We start from the raw sequence: 22084 nt of genomic DNA on the forward strand, positions 1-22084 counted from the left end.
CTCAGGTCTAATTGAAGCTACAGGTATCTTCAAAGAGGACTCGCCACTGACCAGGCAAGTGGGAACAGAGATAAACAAATGGGACTATCTTAAACTGAGAAGCTTCTGTACCTCAAAAGATACAGGGGCCAGATTACAAAGACAGTCTACAGAATGGGAAAGGATATTCACCCAATACCCATCGGATAAGGGTTGATATCAAGGATTTATAAGGCACTGGTTAAACTTCACAAGAAGAAAACATCCAACCCCATCAGAAAACCGGATGAAATGAATAGAAATTTTCTCAAGGAAGAAATCTGAATGGCTAAAAGACACATGAGCCCCTCCGGACTGCCGGCCGAAGGGCCGGCAAACCGACCCCAAGCACCGCAGCCGTTTTGTCTACCGGCCCAGGTGTGTGATGCTCCCTCGACCCGCCCTTCCGGACCCAGCCTGCTCCTCGGCCCTGAGCACCCCAGGCTTCCCTCCCCCAACCCCCTGACCCTATGTCGGGTTGTGGGAAGGGGCGTGGCCTAATCATCAGGGCGTGGCCTAGGCAAAGTGGGTGTGGCCTCTTTTCCGACTGGCCAATGCTAACGCGACAGCACATTGTCTCCTCAACATCGTGTCCAAGACTAACATCCTAGCTATTCATAAGCAGTAGGACAATAAAACACAAGACTTCACAAAATGATTGAAGGAACATCTCAGTGTGAGGCCAGGTTCTACAAGGGGGAAGTAAAAAGGCAACCGCCATTGACTGAGCTTATCCACAATCCTTTTTCGCAACAAGAGGGAACAAGGATACTCATCTTCAAGGTCCCTCTTCCATACCACCACAACAACATGAAGAAACAGCTCAAATCCCCACCGCAATCAGAGGACAATCAAAGGAGTCCAGAAACCTCAACTGGCGTTTCCTACAAACTTGAGCTCTCTGATAAAGAATTCAGAGTTGAGATCCGCAAGATGTTCAATGAACTCAATGCAAAGATTGACAACTTCAAGGAGGACCTGGCAGAAACAATACAACAGACAGCCGACAAAATATGGGATGAAATGAGAGCAGAAATAAAAAACCTACAAAAAGAAATGAAGGATTCGGTACATGAAATCAAAAACTCTTTGGCTGCCCTCAACAATAGAATAACTGCAGCGGAAGAAAGAATCAGTATGCTTGAAGATGAGCTGCAAGAAGCCTACAGGCAACAACAAACCATGGCAAGAGACCTCAAAATAGCTCTAGCCAGAATCAGAGTCCTAGGGGATGATTTCAAGAGGAACAATATTAGAATCCTTGGACTACCAGAAAGACAGGGAACCAACCCCAGCGAAAAAGACAGTCAAACAAATCATTGCAGAAAACTTCCCACAGCTGGACAATTCAGGCATCCAGATTCAAGGCACCCAAAGGGTGCCAGCTAAAAGAGATCCTAACAGAAAAACCCCAAGACATATCATACACACAACAGCTGCTAAGAGATCTTGAGAAGGACATTGTGAGCAACACAATAGTAGTTGGAGACTTCAACACCGCCCTATCACCTCTGGACAGATCAAGGAAATTAAAACTCACCAAGGAAATACTGGCTTTGAAGGAAGAAATAGAAGAGAGAGGGCTAATAGATCTATACAGGGCTTTATATCCCCCAAAAAAGGAATACACAATCTTTTCCAGTGCACATGGAACATTTTCCAGAATAGACCATGCGCTGAGCCACACAGCATACCTCAACAGAATCAACGAGATAGACATTGTACCAGCTATCTTTTCAGACCATGATGCACTGAAGATAAGAGTTAATCATGGACAGATGCAGAAAACCAAATCAAACACCTGGAAAATAATAGCTCAATGTTGAACAATGAGTGGGTCAGGAAGGAAATCAAGGAAGAAATCAAAAAGTACCTGGAAACAAATGAGAATGAAGGCACGAGCTGCGAGAACCTGTGGGAAGCAGCTAAAGCTGTATTAAGGGGAAAATTTATAGCTCTGCAAGCATATCTCAGGAAGGAAGAAAGGGCCCACATATATAACTTGACTTCACAGCTCAAGACCTTAGAAAAGGACCAACAAAAGGAGCCCAAACCAGGCAGAAGGTAAGAGATAATAAAACTTAGAGCAGAAATTAATGACATGGAAACCAAAAAGACAATCCAAAAGATCAATGAAACCAAGAGCTGGTTCTTTGAGAAAATAAACAAGATTGATAAACCACTAGCAAGACTCACAAAGAAAGAGAGAGAGAGAACACTTATAAGCCGAATTAGAAATGAAAAGGGGGACATCACAACAGAAACCAATGAAATTCCATAGATCATCAGAGATTACTTCGAAAATCTCTATGCCACAAAACAAAAGAACCTAGAAGAAATGGATGAATTCCTCAACTCCTATTCCTCAACTTCCAAGGCTGAACCAAGAAGACCTGGAGTACCTGAATAGTCCTATTAACATCAAGGAAATTGAAATGGTAATCAAAAGTCTTCCCAAAAACAAAAGCCCAGGTTCAGACGGATTCACTAGCGAGTTCTTCCAAACATTTAAAGAAGACTAGTGCCAATCCTCCTCAAGCTTTTCCAGGAAATTGAAGAAACAGAAACCCTCCCAAACAGTTTCTATGAGGCTCATATCTCCCTAATACCAAAAGCAAACAAAGACACCACAAAAAAAGAAAACTACAGCCAATATCCCTGATGAACACAGATGTGAAGATTCTCAACAAAATATTAGCAAATGGAATTCAACAACTCATCAAAAAGATTACACACCACGACCAAGAGGGATTCATCCTGGGGATGCAAGGATGGTTTAACATCCGGAAATCAATCAACATAATCCATCATATCAACAAAAGAAGAGATAAAAATCATATAATCATATCAATAGATGCAGAGAAATCATTTGATAAGATCCAGCACCTGTTTATGATGAAAACACTCGCCAAAATGGGTATAGAAGGGAGCTTCCCCAATATAGTCAAAGCCATCTACCACAAGCCTACGGCAAGCATCATCCTCAATGGGGAAAAACTAAGAGCCTTCCCTCTGAGAACAGAAATGAAGCAAGGATGCCCACTCTCTCCACTTCTGTTCAAATAGTACTGGAAGTACTTGCAATACTGATTAGGCAAGAAAAAGATATTAAGGGCATTCAGGTAGCAAAGGAAGAAATCAAGCTCTCACTATTCACAGATGATATGATACTATACCTAGAGAACCCTAAAACCTCTACCAAGAAACTCCTAAAAACAGTAGACTCATATAATAAAGTTTCAGGCTATGGAATCAAACCAAAAGTCCATGGCTTTCCTATATGCAAATAATGAGAGAGAAGAAAGTGACATGAGAAAAGCAATCCCATTCACAATTGTGCCTCAAAAAATCAAGTACCTCGGAATCAGCTTAACAAAGAAGATAAAGGACTTGTATAATGAAAACTACAAAACGCTATTTCAGGAAATAAAACAGGACACGAAGAAATGGAAAGGCATCCCCTGCTCATGGATTGGAAGAATTAATATTGTCAAGATCGCAATTCTCCCCAAAGCATTGTACAAATTCAATGCGATCCCTATAGGGATACCCTTGACATTCTTCAGAGAAATGGAGCAAGCGCTCCTGAAATTCTTATGGAACAATAAGCCCCCACGAATAGCTAAAGCAATTACTGGGAAAAAAGAAAATGGGAGGAATCAACCTCCCCAACTTCCAACTCTATTACAAAGCGGTAGTCATTAAAACAGCTTGATGCTGGAACAAAGGCAGAGCTGCAGACCAATGGAACAGGGTTGAATACTCTGACACATATCCCCAAATATATGATCATCTAATCTTTGGTAAGGGAGAAGAAATGTGAAGTCGAGCAAGGAAAGCATGTTTAAAAAATTGTGCTGTCAAAACTGGACGGCTACATGCAAAAAAATGGGCCTAGACCTCCACCTATCACCATGTACAAATGTCAGATCAAAATGGATTAAAGACCTCAACATCAGACCAGAATCCCTAAGGCACATTGAAGACAAGGTCGGCAAAACCCTCCACGACATTGAAGCCAAAGAAATCTTCAAAGCTGATATGCCACTGGCCAAGCAAGTGAAAACAGAGATAAATAAATGGGACTATCTCAAACTAAGAAGCTTCTGCACCTCAAGAGAAACAGTGACCAAAGTACAAAGACAATCTACAGAATGGGAAAGTATATTTACGCAGTACCCATCCAATAAAGGGTTGATAACAAGGATATACAATGCACTGGTTGAACTCCACAAGAAGAAAACTGCCAACCCGATCAAAATATGGGGTGATGAAATGAACAGAAACTTTCCCAAAGAAGAAATCTGAATGGCTCAGAGGCACATGAGAAAATGTTCCACATCACTAATCATCAGGGAGATGCAGATCAAAACAACCATGAGATATCATCTCACACCACAGAGACTGGCCCACATCCTAAAAAACAAAAACAACCGGTGTTGGCGTGGATGCGGGGAGAAAGGGACTCTCCTTCACTGCTGGTGGGAATGCCGACTGGTTCAGCCCTTTTGGAAAACAATATGGACAATTCTCAAAAAATTAGAAATTGAGCTTCCATTTGACCCAGCAATACCACTCCTGGGAATATATCCCGGAGAGGCAAACAGGTATAGTAGAGATGGCATCTGTATTTCTATGTTCATTGCAGCACTGTTTCCAATAGCCAGAATCTGGAAAAAACCAGAGTGCCCCAAAACAGATGACTGGTTAAACAAACTCTGGTACATCTACACAATGGAATACTATGTTAGCCGTCAGAAAACATGAAGTCATTAAATTTGCATATAGGTTGATCAACATGGAAAGTATCATGCTGAGTGAAATGAGTCAGAAAGAAAGAGACAGACACAGAAAGATTGCACTCATATGTGGAATATAAAGTAGCTGAGAGGTACAATCTTACAATGATGCAATTTCTGGCAGATATTTCTCTGGACTTAGTTACTATAATACAGAAATCCAAACCCGTGTGCCTGCTAGTGTGGCCTCTTGACCTCATATCTCTTCATTCTCAGCAATGGAAAACAAATTATCAAATATTTTCTTCTCAGCAGGTCAACTTTAGGGGGGAGAAACTCCAAATCAATAATAGGAGTTTTTTGTTGAAATATTTAATGTAATCAAAGTAATGTGAAAGTAAAGTGAAATTTACCAGTTACACATGCGGGGTTGGGGGCTGGGGAGGTGGGGGGGACGGGTGAGGTATACTGTGATTCTTGGTGGTGGAATATGTGCACTGGTGAAGGGATGGGTGTTCGAGCATTGTATAATTGAGACTTAAACCTGAAAGGTTTGTAACTTGCCACATGGTGATTCAATAAAAAATTAAGTTAAAAAAATTTAAAAAATTTTTAAAAAGTCACATGAAAAATTGCTCCTCATCACTAATCATCATGGAGATGCAGATGAAAACAACAATGAGATACCATCTCACACCACAGAGACTGGCACACATCCAAAATTACAAACGCGACTGGTGTTGGCGCGATTGTGGGGAGAAAGGGACTCTCCTTCACTGCTGGTGGTAAGGCTGACTAGTTCAGCCCTTTTTTAAACAGTATCGTCGCTTCTCAAAAAATTAGAAATTGAGCTCCCATTTGACCCAGCAATACCACTGCTAGGAATATATCCCGGAGATGCAAAAAAAGTATAGTAAAAGCGACATCTGCACCTATATGTTCATTGCAGCACTGTTCACAATAGCCAGAATCTGGAAAAAATCCGAGTGCACTAGAATAGATGACTGGCTAAAGAAAATTTGGTATATCTACACAATGGAATACTATTCAGCTGTTAGAAAAGCTGAAGCTATGAAATTTGCATATAGGTGGATCAACATGGAAAGTATCATGTTAAGTGAAATATTCAGAAAGAGAGGTTCAGAAAATAGAAATATTGCACTCATTTGTGGAATATAAAGTAACAGAATTAGAGACTAACACCCAAGAATCGTAGAGATAAGTATCAAGAGTCCACTTCTTGGAAGCTGACCTCACACGCTAGGTGAATAAGTAGCTCTTATAGAGAAGATATCACCAAGCAAAGGGTGCTAGGCGGGCCCACTAGGGATGGGAGATACAGGCTGAAAATAGACTATAGACCGAACAAGATGCCTACTTAATACCTATGTAACAAACCACAACACCCAATAAGAGAGAGCTAGCAAATGGGAATGCCCTGCCACAGAGGCAGGGTGGGGTCAAGAGGACAGGGTGGGGGTGGTGGGAGGGATGCTGGGACCATTGTTGGTGGAAAATGGACACTGGTGGAGGGATGGGCACTCGATTATTGTATGACTGAAATAGAAGCATGAAAATCTGTTAAGTCTGTAACTTTGTCTCACGGTGATTCACTAATAAAATAAAATTAAAATAAAATAAAATAAAATAAAATCTCAGGTCTAGGATGAATGGAGACATTACTGGCGCCCATTCAAGCAAATCGATGAACAACGGGATGACAGTGATGACAGTGATACAGTGATACATTCCAAATTATATTATATCAGCATAAGTTATAAGCTTTAAATCAGTCTGCCCCAGGAAAATTATCTTTTGATTATGGTATGTGATCCTTTAATTGAGCTAAATTATTGTTGAATTCACTTTGCTAAATTATTGTTGAAAATACATTTACATCCATACCTATGAGGGATATAAGCCTATACTTTACTTAGGCTTATATGAGGGATATAAGCCTATACTTTACTTTTGATGTCTTTTTTTAGACTTTTAATGTATTGATCTGGCTTTGAGACATAAATGGTGCTAGTTTATAAAATGAGTTTGTGAGTATTACTTTTTCTTTATGAGTTTAAGAAGGATTAGAGCTAATTAATTAAGCATTGTGGCACTGTCGTCCTGTAGTTCATTGCTTTGCTCGAGTGGGCACCAGTAATGGCTCCATTATGAGACTTATTACTGTTTTTGGCATATTGAATACCATGGGTAGCTTGCCAAGGTCTGACGTGCAGGTGGGATACTCTTGGTAGCTTTCCCAGCTCTTTGAGAGGAACAGAGGAATCGAACCTGGGTCAGCCACGTGCAAGGAAAATGCCTACCTGCTGTGCTGTCACTCCAGTCCAATTCAACAGGGAAAGAATGGTTCTTTTGCTTGTTGAAATTTAATAGTCTTGCAGTGATTTTGTTAATTACAAGATTTTTTTTGCTTTTTTTAAGCTACTGTCTCTTTGAATGTAATATGTTTCTTTTAATTCTAATATAGCATTGGTTTACAAAAGTTAAAAGTGTTAAGTTTAACTTTAAATGTGTTAAGTGTGTAAAAATATGTAAAATGTGTTTAAAGTATGTTTAAAATACCATGTCTTACACCAAAATGGCAGAGTCAGTTTGCTATTACTATCTCTGACACTTTAGTAACCTGTTATGTCATCAGGGCTTATTTTCATTGGATGCTGTTTATTTCCTTTTTTTTGTATATATAAACCACATATAGATTAAAACATCTGGTACTTTGTTTCTCATTTTAACTTAGTTCACTAAGAAAAAAATCTAACTCTATTCATGTTATAGCAAAAGGGAAGTCTTCATCTTTTCTTGACCCTTGAGTATATATGCACATTGTATATTGTATATGCATTTCAGATTCTTTGTCCTCAAATCTGTCATTGTTTACTTGAGTTGTTACCAGATTATGGCCATTTTAAATGGTGTACCAATGAAAATAGGTGTGTATATGTACTTTTTGCAAGCTACTGTTAATATTCTTAAGATAGATACCTAGTATTGGAATTGTTGGATTATATATTAGCTATATTTTTAATGTTTTGAAAAATCTCCAGTTTTCCATTATTGTACAGTCCTACCAACAGTGAATAAGGGTACTTTTGCATCACATACCAGCCAGGATTGATGAAGTGTGGTACCTTACTGTCATTTTCATTTGCACTTACCTGAAAATAAGTGATAATAAACATTTTCATGTGTCTTTTGGCCATCGTTTATATCTTACCTGGGGTTGAGGCTATTCAGTTATTGTCCCCATTTATGGTGAATTTATTCATTGTTTAAATTTTATATACCTTATGGATTAGTCTTTTGTTAATTATAAATTGTGTAAATGTTTTCTCCTGTTTAGTGTGGATGTATTTTATTATATATTTTATGTAAAAAAATGTAATTCTTTCAAATTGTAGAAGCCTTTGGCATGGTATATTCTGATTTAGTTTTTAATTTTGTTTTCTGTGTCAACAGAGTTAAATCACAATATCTTGAAGCTAATACTGTATTTTACCTGTTTTCCTTCCTTTTATTTATTTTATGAATGTGGATATAACAGATCTCAACGGCTGCTCCTCCCAGACAGGAGTATAAAATGAGCCCCCCTCCCCATAGCCATGCCACTGCACTCCGCACCAGGCTGTTTTCACTCGGGATGCCCCAGGGGGGGTGGGTGAGAACCCTCCAAGTCCCAAGGGACCCAACTCCAACAGCCAACCTCTACTAGCCAACCGCTGCCACATTCCAGGCCGCTTTCTGGGCCGCATGGTTGAGACACATTATAAAACACTTCCTATCTATTTTCCATAATTACCACACCATATTTGATGGAGTTCAGACTGTAGGCAACAAATCATAGAAAATAATATATATATGCATATATCACTGTATCATTGTCATCCCGTTGTTCGTTGATTTACTCGAGCGGGCACCAGTAATGTCTCTATTATACTCAGCCCTGAGATTTTAACAGCCTCTCCTTACTCGTACTTCCCAACAATTGGAGGCTCTTTCAGGGTCAGGGGAGTGAGACCTATTGTTACTGTTTTGGGCATATCAAATACGCCACGGGTAGCTTGCCAGGCTCTGCCTTGCGGGCAGGATACTCTCAGAAGCTTGCTGGGATCTCAGAGAGGTATGTGTATATCTTTTAGTGTATTTGGTATATGAATTTCCAATGGGGAGCTTGCAAGGCTCTCCCACACGGGCAATAGACTCTTGGTAGCTTGTCAGGTTCTCCAAGAAGGAGAACAAGGCTATTAAATGTCTTCTGGGAGCTTGGTCTTACAGTCTCTGGATGTGGGAATACAGGGTGCTGATGGCAGTTTGTGGTTGTGGCTGCCAAGCTACTGAAAAATGGGGGGTCTGGGTGGAGAAGGGCCAGTCCCAATCTGAGCAGGCTTGGAGATCTCAGCCCCGGGTCCTGCACACCTGGATTCCTCTGTTGGTCTCTTCATGGGTGAGGTTTGTCCGAAGGTGTGGAGAGTGGCCTTGTGCATGGCTATGGCTGGGTTCCAGAGGTCTTCAACTATCAAGACTCTGCTTGGGTGGGGAGGGAAACTCAGCCTGTCTCCTCTGGTGGGCCCCGGTGAAGACAGTCAGTCATGGGGGACAAGAGACTCTGCATCGCTCTCTTCTGGAATCTTGGTCTTATAGTCTCTGGATGTTGGCCATTGGTGGGATTACAGGGTGCTGGGGGAAGTTTGTGGTTGTGGCTGCCAAGCTACTGGAAAATGGGGGGTCTGGGTGGAGGAGGCCCAGTCCCAATCCAAGCAGCCTTGGAGATCTCAGTCCCAGGTCCCTCCCGCACACCTGGGTTCCTCTGCTGATCCCTTCATGCATGAGGCTTGTCCGAAGGTATGGAGAGTGGCCTTGTGCATGGCTGTGGCTGGATTCCGGAATTCTTCAAGAGGTTTATATATATATATATAAACCTCTTGAAGTATATATATATTATATATATACCTCTTGAAGTATATATATATATATATATATACCTCTTGGAGAGCCCAGCAGGCTACCAAGAGTATCCCATACGCACAGACAGACAGTCAGGCACAGACAGAGCCTGACAAGCTACCCGTGTGTGTATTTGATATGCCAAAAACAGTAACAATAGGTCTCATTCCCCTGACCCTGAAAGAGCCTCCAATCATTGGAAGACAAGTAAGGAGAGGCTGCTAAAATCTCAGGGCTGGGACGAATAGAGCCCGCTTGAGTAAATTGATGAACTACAGGATGACAGTGATCAGATGACAGTGATGTGGATATAACATATAGTATTTAATCCATTTTGAGTTAACCTTCATATGATATAATACAGTTGTTCTTTCTTTTCCTTTTCCTTTCTTTCTTTCTTTCTTTCTTTCTTTCTTTCTTTCTTTCTTTCTTTCTTTCTTTCTTTCTTTCTTTCTTTCTTTCTCTCGTTCTTTCTCTCTTTCTCTCTTTCTGTCTCTCTTTCTCTCTCTCTCTTTCTTTCTTTCTTTCTTTCTCTCGTTCTTTCTCTCTTTCTCTCTCTCTTTCTGTCTCTCTTTCTGTCTCTCTTTCTTTCTTTCTTTCTTTCTTTCTTTCTTTCTTTCTTTCTTTCTTTCTTTCTTTCTTTCTTTCTTTCTTTCCTTCCTTCCTTCCTTCCTTCCTTCCTTCCTTCCTTCTTTCTTTCTTTCTTTTTCTTTCTTTCTTTCTTTCTTTCTTTCTTTCTTTCTTTCTTTCTTTCTTTCTTTCTTTCTTTCTTTCTTTCTTTCTTTCTTTCTTTCTTTCTTTCTTTCTTTCTTTCTTTCTTTCTTTCTTTCTCTCTTTCCTTTTTTCTTTCTCTTTTATTTTTTACATGTGGCTAGGTAGTTCACCATTCACTGAAGATGATTTTTTTCTCAATATTATACTATTCACACAGTTGTCATAATTATATGTCAATGAAAATAACACTGAAGATTTGTTTCTGGATATCAATTATATTCATTGGACTAAGTGTCTGCTTTTATTCTAGTATCACACATTCTTTCGTTACAGTAGCTTCATAACCTAAAATTCAGACAACATAATGTTTTCCATATTCTTCTTTTTTTTCTCAGAATTGCTTGGCCTGTTGGTAATTAACAGGAAACAAACTTTTTTATACTTTTCTATGTCTTTGAAGCATGCCATCAGAATTATTATAGTGATAGTATTGAACCTATAAAGTACCAGTATGACAATCACTGTGTCACTGTATCACTGTCATCCAGTTGCTCATCAATTTGTTCGAGTAGGCACCAGTAAAGTCTCCATTGTGAGAATTGTTGTTACTGTCTTTGGCATATCGAATACACCATGGGTAGCTTGCTAGACTCTGCAGTGCAGACGGGATACTCTCAGTAGCTTGCTGGGCTCTCCGAGAGTGGTGGAGGAATCGAACCCAGGTCTGCCAAGTGCAAGGTAAATGCCCTACCCGTTGTGCTATTGTTCCAGCCCAGTACTGGAAATTATCATACTGGACAAGAACTAAGTGTTAAATGTAGGTTAAGGGGTATACCTGATAACCTTTCAGTATCTGTGTTGCAAGTCACAATGCCCAAAAGGAGGGAGGGAGGTGGAGGTAAAGAGGGAGAAGAAGAGGGACAGGAAGAGGGAGAGGGAGAAAGAAAGGAAAAGAGAGGGGGAGGGGAGGGAGGGAGAGAGCAAAAGGGAGAGGTGTTGGGAAATGTACATTGGTGGAGGGATGGGTGTTGGAATACTATGACTGAATCCTAACATGAACAGCTTTTTAAGAGTCTATCTCACAGTGATTCAATTAAAAAACATTTATTAAATTACAGTAAAAAATTACAAATAAATTACTTTAAGAAGCTACAAAATCAATATACAAAAACCTGTTATATTCATATGTGCAAATAACAGACTAGAAGAGAAAGAAATGTTATTTAAAATTGTATCTCAATATAAGTCAAGCACCTAGGAGTAAGCTTTAAAAGGAGGTGAAAACATAAAACTGTGTCTCTATCAAAAGAAATTAAAGCAAAATAAAAGAAAGTAGAAAATATGCCATGATCATGGGTTAGAAGAAGTAATATTGTTAAATGACCATCCTACTCAAAACACACTAATTGAAAAGAATTGATATATTTTAGGTGAGATTAGTTTTGTTTCTTAATTATGTGAAAGAATTACACCACTGAAATTTCTACAATGAAATCTGGTCTCAATTTTTTTTCTAGGGGATTTTGAAGTTTTTTAATTGTAATTTTAAACAAATTTTTAACAAATACAGAACTATTTAGAAATTCTAACTACCAAGAGTATCTTGCCCACACAGCAGAGCCTGGCAAGCTCACCGTGGTGTATTCCATATGCCAAAACAGTAACAAATCTCACAATGGAGATATTACTGGTGCCAGCCTGAGCAAATCGATGAGCAACGGGATGACAGTGACAGTGATTTTAACCTATATATTTTATTATATTTAAGTTTTAGTATGCTGTGTATTTAAATTTTAGTATGCTGTGCATTTAATGATAATTTAGTGTGCCATATTAATTTGCTGAATTTATTTAGAGATGTTTTATTTTATTTATCTTTTCAATATTTAGAGCTTTAAAGTGACACTCTCTTTCATTTCTCACCCTGATAATTTTGGTAACTGGAACATTCTGTTAAAAAATAAAATTTTAGACCAATAGCCCGGGCCTAGAGACACAGCAACAGCAAGTCCCGGAGGGCACCATAGAGCTGGAAATTTCTCCGGACCCCATGCCAAGGCGATTTCACCAGGCACCCCAGATGGAGGAGGTGCAGTCTCCCCACATTCTCCAAATAGAATCCCGGTGACCATAAGCTTACACAAGCAAGGTGCAGGTATGAGGGTTCCAGAACCAAGTCTCCAAACCGCTGGGCGGCAACAGAGCCGGCAGTCCCACCCTGGCTTCCTGTCTGTTCTTGAGGCTGGATGTCATGCCCACAACCCACCTCCAGGTGCCATCTTGGCACACCAACAGCCCAGGCCCAGAAACTTCCAATTGAATCCCAAAATAGCTTAGCTCCCTACAGAGATGTCTCTGGAATCCAACCATTTATAATATAAGAATTTCATAAGCGCACAGCCACTTACGCTGCCATGCAATCTCTTGTGATATGAAAAATGAACAATGGGAAATAAATGATCTAGCATTGCCCCTGGAAAGCAGGCTTGAAGGCTTTTGAAATATTTGAGCAAATTATAATGCCCCAAAGTAGAGAGAGAGTATCTGAGAAATTGTCTGCCATAGAGGCAGGGTGAGAACTGCATGGGGTGGATAATGGGGACATTGGTGGTGGAAAATTTGCACTGGTGGAGGGATGGGTGTTCAATCATTGTGTGGCTGAATCTCAAACATGAAAGCTTTGTAATTGTATCTCATGGTGGTTCAATTAAAAAAATAAAATTTTAGATTTTTATTCTCTCTAAAAAGGCCCATGTTCTCTTTTGAACATCTCTCTCTCTCCCCTCTCTCTACTGAGTTCTTTCAATAAAGAGTTTTGATTCACTAAAATTTTTAAAGTAAAATTTAGTTATTCTTTTTAAGATTTGTATTGAAAAATTTTAAAGCATTCATTATTTTACAATTATTAATGTTAGTGCCATTATTTTTCACCTTCAGTTTATCTTTTTTTCTAATTTGGTTTTAACTTATTTTATAAGCTTATCAATGCATAAAATTGAACCACTAATTTGTGCTTTTTGAAAATGTGTTTTTGTTTGTTTGGGAGCCACACCTGGAATTGCTTAGAAATCACTCCTGGCAGGCGTCCAGCCCAGCCTCCCCAAAGCCCACTGCCTGGAGCTTCCCAGCAGTGGGCATTGCCATCACCTGAGCCCTCTGCGCCTGCATCATCGCCGCCGGTCCCCTTCAACAGGTATATGTGGATCCTTCTAAACGCGGACATTAACAATGGAACTGACTGGGGGTGTGGTCTCCACTGAAGGAGGCGTGGCCTCTTTAAAGGTGGGCGTAGCCTTCTGTGGTGCACCTTGGACTCCCATCCCAACATTCATTATCTAATATTGTGGAAAGTATTCTGACTACCTTAAACACAATACAGCAACAATCTTCTGGCCAACTCCAGTTCCACCAAAAAACAAGTGTATTCAAGAATTTGCATACAGCCCAATAGGACACAATATCTCTTCCAATGCTGCACTAGATACCTATCATAAGTCGCAAAACAATATCCATGAGGAAAGAAGTACTCTAAATGAGGAGAAGGTTAACCACCGTCGATCTTATTCAGAATTTTTTCTGGCAATCAGAGGGAACAGTTCCAGTGAACTTAAAGGCTTTACCTTCTTAGATCCACAGCAACATAAAGAAACAGTGCAAATCTCCACTACAAGTAGAGGACAAAGAAAAGAGTCCCGAATCCTCAACACGAGGTACCCACAAATATGATCTCTTCGACAAAGAATTCCGAGATGAGATGCTGAGGATGTTCAAGGAACTCAAAGAATCAATGAAACAGTCATACAGAAAATTAAAGGAAGAAGTGAAAGAAATGGGGGAACAGATAACTGAGAAAATACAGGAATAAATGAGAGCAGAAATAAGAAAACTACAAAAATAAATGTCACAAAAGAAGGATTCGATAGATGAACTTAAAAACTCAATAGGTGCCCTCAACAGTAGAAAGTCAAAGGCCGAAGACAGAATCAGTGAACTTGAAGAGGAACAGCAGAAATCATACAGGCAACAACAAACAATGAGAAAAGATCTCAAAATGGCTCTAAGGCAAATCAGAGACTTAGGAGATGACTCCAAGAAGAACAACATTAGAATCATCGGAGTACTGGAAGAACAGGAAGCCAACTCCAATGAAAAAACCACAGTTAAAGAAATCACTGTGGAAAAGTTCCCAGAGTTAGAAAATGCAAGCATCCAGATCCAAGAAGCCAGAAGGGTGCTAGCTAAAAGAAATCCTAATAGAAATACTACAAGGCATATCATAGTCAGAATGATGGGTACCGCAGATAGAGACACAATACTGCAAGCAGCAAGGTCAAAGAAAGAAATCACATACAAAGGAGCACCCCTTAGATTTACAGCAGACCTATCAGAGGAAACCCTCCAAGCCTGAAGACAATGGTGGAATATAGTGAAAAAAACTGAATGAAATGAACGCCTCACCAAGAATACTTTACCCAGCCAAACTCTCACTCAAACTCCATGGAAAAATACACCATTTCATAGATAAACAACAGCTCAGGAACTTCATAGATTCAAAATCAATCCTGAAAGAAGGACTAAAAGGGCTCCTGTAAGACAAGGAAAAAAACCCATAAGCGTAACAAACGCTTATAGAAAGATGGCACAAAACCCCATGACAATAATCTCTCTCAATGTCAATGCTCTAAATGCACCTATCAAGAGACACAGAGTGGAAAAAAGGATAAAGAAATTGAAACCAACATTCTGCTGCCTACAAGAAACACATCTGTACCATCAGAACAAATACAGACTCACATTAAAGGATGGAAAACAATAATGCAAGCAAACAACTTCCTCAAAAAAGCTGGGGTGGCCAACATAGATTTCAGGTTGAAAAGATCAGAAAGGACAGAGAACGCCATTTTCTATTTATCAAGGGTTATGTACAACACGAAGAAATCACACTCTTAAATGTATATGCATCTAATGAGGACCAGCTAAATACTTAAAATAACTGCTAGCAGACTTTAAGGAGGACATTGCCAACAATACAATAGTAGTTGGAGACTTCAACACTGCCTTGTCACTTCTGGATAGATCAACAAGAACAAAACTCAGCAAGGAAACACTGGCTCTGAAGGAAGAAATAGAAGAGAGAGGGTGAACAGACCTATAAAGAGCCTTATACCCCAAAAAGAAAGAGTACACATTCTTTTCCAGTGCACATGGAACATTTTCTAAATAGACCATGTACTGGGTCACAAAACATACCTCAATATAATCAAGAAGATAGAAATTGTATCAACTATTTTTTCAGACCACGATGCACTGAGGCTAGAAACTAATCACATACAGACGAGGAGAACTAAATCAAACAATTGGAAATAAAAAACACTCAATGTCAAACAATGAGTGGGTCAGGAAGGAAGTCAAGGATGAAATCAAAAGATACCTGAAAACAAATGAGAATGAAGACACGCGATACCAAAACATATGGGACACAACTAAAGCTGTTTTAAGAGGAAAATTTATAGCTTTGCAAGCATTCCTCAGGAAGGAAGAAAGGGCCTACATAGATAACCTGAATTCACATCTCGAGACCTTAGAAAAAGATCAACAAAGTGAACCCCAACCCAACCGAAGGAAAGAAATAATAAAACTTAGAGCAGATCAACTACAACAAAACAAATAATCTGAAAGGTCAGTGAAACCAAGAGCTGGTTCTTTGAGAAAATAAACAAGATTGATAAACCACTAGCAAGACTCACAAAGAAAGAGAAAGAGAGAAGCCTAATAAACCAAATCAGAAATGAAAAAGGGGTCATCACAACAGAAACAAAAACAAAAGCCCAGGTCCAGATGGATTCACTAGCGAATTCTTCCAAACATTTAAGGTGGACCTCTATTACCAGTTCTCCTCATGCTTTTCAAGGAAATTGAAGAAACAGGAATTCTCCCAAACAATTTCTATGAGGCACATATCTGCCAAATACAAAAAGCAAACAAAGACACCACTAAGAAGGAAAACTACAGGCCAATATCCCTAATGAACATGGATGCAAAGATCCTCAACAAAATATTACCATATAGAATCCAACAACTCATCAAATAGATCATACACCACGAACAAGTGGAATTCATCCCGGGGATACAAGCATGGTTTAACATTCAGAAATCAATGAACATAATCCACAATATCAACAAAGGCAAAGATAAAAACCATATGATCATTTAAATAGATGCAGAGAAATCATTAGACAAGATTCAGCACCCATTTATGATGAAAACTCTCACCAAAATGTGTTTAGAAGGAACTTTCCTCAAGATAGTCAAAGACATCTACCACAAACCTATGGCAAGGATCATACTCAATGAAGAAAAACTTAGGGCCTTCCCTCTAAGATCAGGAACAAGACAAGGATGTCCACTCTTGACACTTCTATTTAACAAAGTACTGGAAGTTCTTGCAATAGCAATTAGGCAAGAAAAATACATTAAGGGTATACAGATAGGGAAGGAAGAAATCAAGCTCTCACTATTTGCAGATGATATGATACTATACCTAGAGAAGCCCAAAGCCTCTACCAAGAAACTCTTAGAAACAATAGACTTGTACAGTAAAGTCACAGGTTATAAAATCAATATCCAAAAATCCATGGGCCTTCCTATACGCAAATAATGAAACAGAAGAAAGTGACACAAAAAAAATCCCCTTCACAATCGTGCCCCAGAAAATCAAGTATCTCAGAATCAGCCTAACTATAGAGGTCAAGGATTTCTACAAAGAAAACTACAAAACTCTAATCAATAAAATAAAGCAGGACACGAGGAAATGGAAACATATTCTCTGCTCATGGATAGGAAGAATGAACATTGTCAAAATGGCAATACTCCCCAAAGCACTGTAGAGATTCAATGCAATCCCTATAAGGACACCCATGAAAAACCTCAAAGAAATGGAGCAAACACTTCTGACATTCATATGGAATAATAAACGGCCATGAATAGCTAGAGCAATTCTTGGGAAAGGATGATGGGAGGCATCACCCTCCCCAACCTCAAACTCTACTATAAAGCAGTAATAATCAAAACGGCTTGGTACTGGTCCAAAGGCAGATTTGCAGAACAATGGAAGAGGTTGCAATATCCCTACACACAATCCTAATTGTATGAACATCTAATCTTTGATAAGGGAGCAAGAAATGTGAAGTGGAGCAAAGAAAGCCTCTTCAACAAATGGTGCTGGCATAACTGGACAACCACTTGTAAAAAAATGGGTTTAGATCTCGACCTATCACCATGCACAAAATTCAGATAAAAATGGATTAAAGACCTCAACATCAGACCACAATCCATAAGGTACATTGAAGACAAGTTTGGCAAAACGGTCCACGACATTGAAGCTATTGGTATATTCAAAGATGACATGCCACTGACCAACCAAGTGGAGACAGAGATAAATAAACAGGACTATATTAAACTAAGAAGCTTCTGCACTGCAAAATATACAGTGACCAAAATATAAAGACAATCTACGGAATGGGAAAGAATATTCACCCAGTACCCATCAGATAAGGGGCTGATATCAAGAATATATAAGGCACTGGTTGAAATCTACAAGAAGAAAACTCCCAACCCCATCAAAAAATGGGGGATGGAAATGAACAGAAGTTTTCTCAAGGAAGAAATATGAATGGCAAAAAGGCACATGAAAAAATGCTCTTCATCACTAATCATCAGAGAGATGCAGATCAAAACAACCATGAGATACCACTTCACACCACAGAGACTGGCACACATCCAAAAGAACAAAAACAACTGCTGTTGGCGTGGATGTGGGGAGAAAGAGACCCTCCTACACTGCTGGTGGGAATACTGACTCCTTCAGCCCTTTTGGAAAACAGTATGGTCGCTTCTCAAAAAGTTAGAAATTGAGCTCCCATTTGACCCGGCAATACCACTTCTGGGAATATATCCCAGAGAGGCAAAAAAGTACAGTTGAAATGACATCTGCACTCGAATGTTCATTGCAGCACTGTTCACAATAGCCAGAATCTGGGAAAAAACCCAATTGCCCGAGAACAGATGACTGGTTAAAGAAACTTTGGTACGTCTACACAATCGAATACTGTTCTGCTGTTAGAAAAGATGATGTCATGACCTTTGCATATAAGTGGATCTACATGGAAAGTATCATTTTAAGGAAATGAGTCAGAAAGAAAGAGACAGACATAGAAAGACTGCACTCATCTGTGGAATATAAAATAAAATAAGAGAATAGGGGACTAACACCCAAGAATAGTCGAGATAAGTACCAGGAAATTGGTTCCAAGGCTTGGAAGCTGGACCCACATGCTGTAGGAAGGGCAGCTTGCATAGAGAAAGGAGCACCAGGTAAATTGTGGTTTGAGGACCCGCACGGGATGGGAGATGCGCACTGAAAATACAATATAGACCAAATATGATGGCCACACACTGCCTCTGTTGCAAACCACAACACCCAAAAGGAGAGAGAGAACAAAAAGGAATGCCCTGCCACAGAAGTGGGATGGGGTGGAGGGGATGGGGTGGGAGGGTGGGAGGGATACTGGGAAAATTGAGGGAGGGGACTGGGCACTGGTGGAGGGATATAAACAAAATGCAAACATGAAAGTTCATAAGTTTGTAACTATAACTCATGGTGATTCATTAATTAAAAAAAAGAAATCACTCCTGGCAGTTCTTGGGGTCCACAATGGAATGTCAAGGATCATAACCAGGTTAGGGGCCTGGAGTGATAGTACAACAGATAGGGTGTTTGCCTTGCATGCAGCATCACATATGGTCCCCCAGCACTGCCAGGAATAATTCCTAAGTGCAGAGTCAGGAGTAACCGCTGAGCATCGCTGGGTGTGACCCCAAAAGAAAAGTAAAACAGGTTAGCCACATACAAGACAAATGCCCTACCTCCTGTACTATTACTCTGACCCAAAATTTTAAATCATTTCTAATGTGTAGTATGTGAAGTTCTGCATTGTTAAATATTGCTTTAACTGCATCCCAGAGATTGACATATTTCATTTCCCCAACATTTAGTTTGAAATGGTTTATTTTCATATGATTCTCCTTTTACCTGTTGGTTATTTGTAAAATCTTGTTCAATTTCCAGGTCTTTGAAGATTTTACAAAGATAATCTTATTAATGACTTATAAACATTTAGTTGTGGTCATATAATATTCTCTGTAAGGTTTTAAAAAGGTCTTGAGACACAGTTTATAACAAGTATTTTATCAAATTTTATAGTAGAACAAAGTAGAGTCTATCTCAGAGTTGTTGGATGTTTCAGTCTATGCCAATTAGGTCATTTCTGGGGTACTGTTATCCAGCTACTCTATATTTCTTTTATATTTACTGAGAGCACATTATAATCTTCAACTATAGTTAGAGATTTTCCTACTCTGTCAGTTCCATCAGTTTCTATTTAACATATTTCAAAGCTTTACTATTAAATTTATACACCCTTAAATTTTGTACTGACTAAATTAGCCCCCTTATAATATGAATTTTTTATTTCTGCTATTATTTATATACTTACAATTAATATGTTTGCACAATTTTTATATTTATTAATTGCATGATTTAAATGTTCTTTTCAACTCTTGATTCTTATTTTTCTGTTTCTTCATAGTTAAAATGAATCTCGATTAGGCACAAGATAGTCAATCTCTCTTTTTCTTTTATTTCTTATTTATTTCTTGTTTAGAGCCACACTCCTCAAAATATAATCTTAGAGTTAAATCAAATAAGAGTTATGGTAGGAGCAAAGATAGTCTTTCATATTATATGCATATTAATATTTCCTGCATTTTTATTCTATTTTGTAGAGTTGAGTTTCTGTCTGTTATTAATTAAGGTAGGACTTTCTCAGTTTTTCCCTTAGTCATAGAGTGCACCTAGTTAATATTTTACCCAAGATGTTGGCTTAGGGTTTGCAGTCTTTTTTCTTAATTGCATCCTTTGTTTGGTCTTTCCAGTCTGAATCAGTTATTATTCTAATATTTCCAAGCATTATGCTATCTTTGGTACTTATTCTGAGTTCTCAGCTCTAAAAAAAACCATTTTTTTCTTATCCATGTGCCATTTTACTTTGTGCACATGCACTTCAAAGTTTGATGAAGAACTTCACTGAATGTCTACACAGACTTACATAATTGCACCCAATCCAATTTCCACCCTGATTTCCTCTTCTGGAACAATACCATATGTACCAAATATATACCTTCAATTCAGTTTCATTACTCTACTTGATTTCTAAAATCTTTACTACAGCAGCATTTTATGAGTAAATATGGAGAAATTATCATGTGACTCTTGTTTGAGGTATCAAAGTTAGCTCTCTTATACTGATATTATTCATTTTTTTATAATTTTAGAGTAAGTTATAGTTAGGAAAGTGAGTCCAGTATCATTCTACTTTATCTGGAAATAGACTATCTAGTATCTGTAATTTTTAAATAAATAGGAAGGATAAAAATTTATTCACACTCTGAAGTTATTAACATTTTTCTCCTTTATTTTTTTTGTAAAAAACAACCATGTGATACATGGTTCCAAAGTTGTTCACGATTGGATTTCGATCATACAGTGTTCCAACACCCAGCTCCTCACCAGTATATATATAGTTCCACCACAAATGTCCCCAGTTTGCTTCCTTCCACACCCCAGTCTGCCTCTATAGTGGTAACTTTCTTCTTTTTTTATTTATCTTGCTCTCTCTCTTTCTTTCCTTTGGGCATTAAGGTTTGCACTATAAATACTGAAAAGTTATCATGTATATCCCTTTACCAAGCACTCATTTCTTGTCCAGAGTGATTATTTCAAATGATCATTGTCATAGTGGTCTCTTTTCTATCCTAACTGCCTTCTCACCCACTTGTGACAAGTTTTCAATCATTGGGCCAGTTCTCCTGGCTCTTGTTTCTACTGCCATTGTTAGATAGTCACAGTTTGAGGCTCTTCCTGTTCTTGGAGCAAGCAGATATCATTGGACTACACTAGCACGCAACAGGGACAAATGGAGACGTTACTGGCACCCGCTCGAGCAAGTTGAAGATCAACGGGATGACAAGTGATACAAGTGATATCACACACACACACAGACACAGACACACACACACACACACACACACTCTCTCGGAGAGCCCAGCAAGCTAAAAAGAGTATCCCACCCACACAGGCAGAGCCTGGCAAGCTACCCATGGTGTACTCGATATGCCAAAAACAGTAACGATAAGTCTCATTCCCCTGACCCTGAAAGAGCCTCCAATCATTGGGAAAGACGAGTAAGGAGAGGCTGCTAAAATCTCAGGGCTGAGAGGAATAGAGACATTACTGGTGCGAGCTCGAGTAAATCAACAAACAATGGGATGACAGTGATATAGTGATCTGTAGCAAAGCTAAATTGACAGGAAAACCTACTGGAACTAATAAGCAATTAATTGCAAAGATATGTTTATATATACAAAAGTTAACTCCTTTTCCCTATACTACCAATAAACAAGTGACATTTGAAATTAGCAACATCATCTCAAATGTAATATTTAGCTTTAAATCTAAATATATATGTATAAGGGCTATGTAATAAAAAAATCACAAAATTGATGTAAAACGTGGTATAATCTATGGTGAGATATTT

The sequence above is a fragment of the Sorex araneus genome, chromosome X, assembly GCF_027595985.1.
Source record: "Sorex araneus isolate mSorAra2 chromosome X, mSorAra2.pri, whole genome shotgun sequence".
Lineage (NCBI taxonomy): Eukaryota > Metazoa > Chordata > Mammalia > Eulipotyphla > Soricidae > Sorex > Sorex araneus.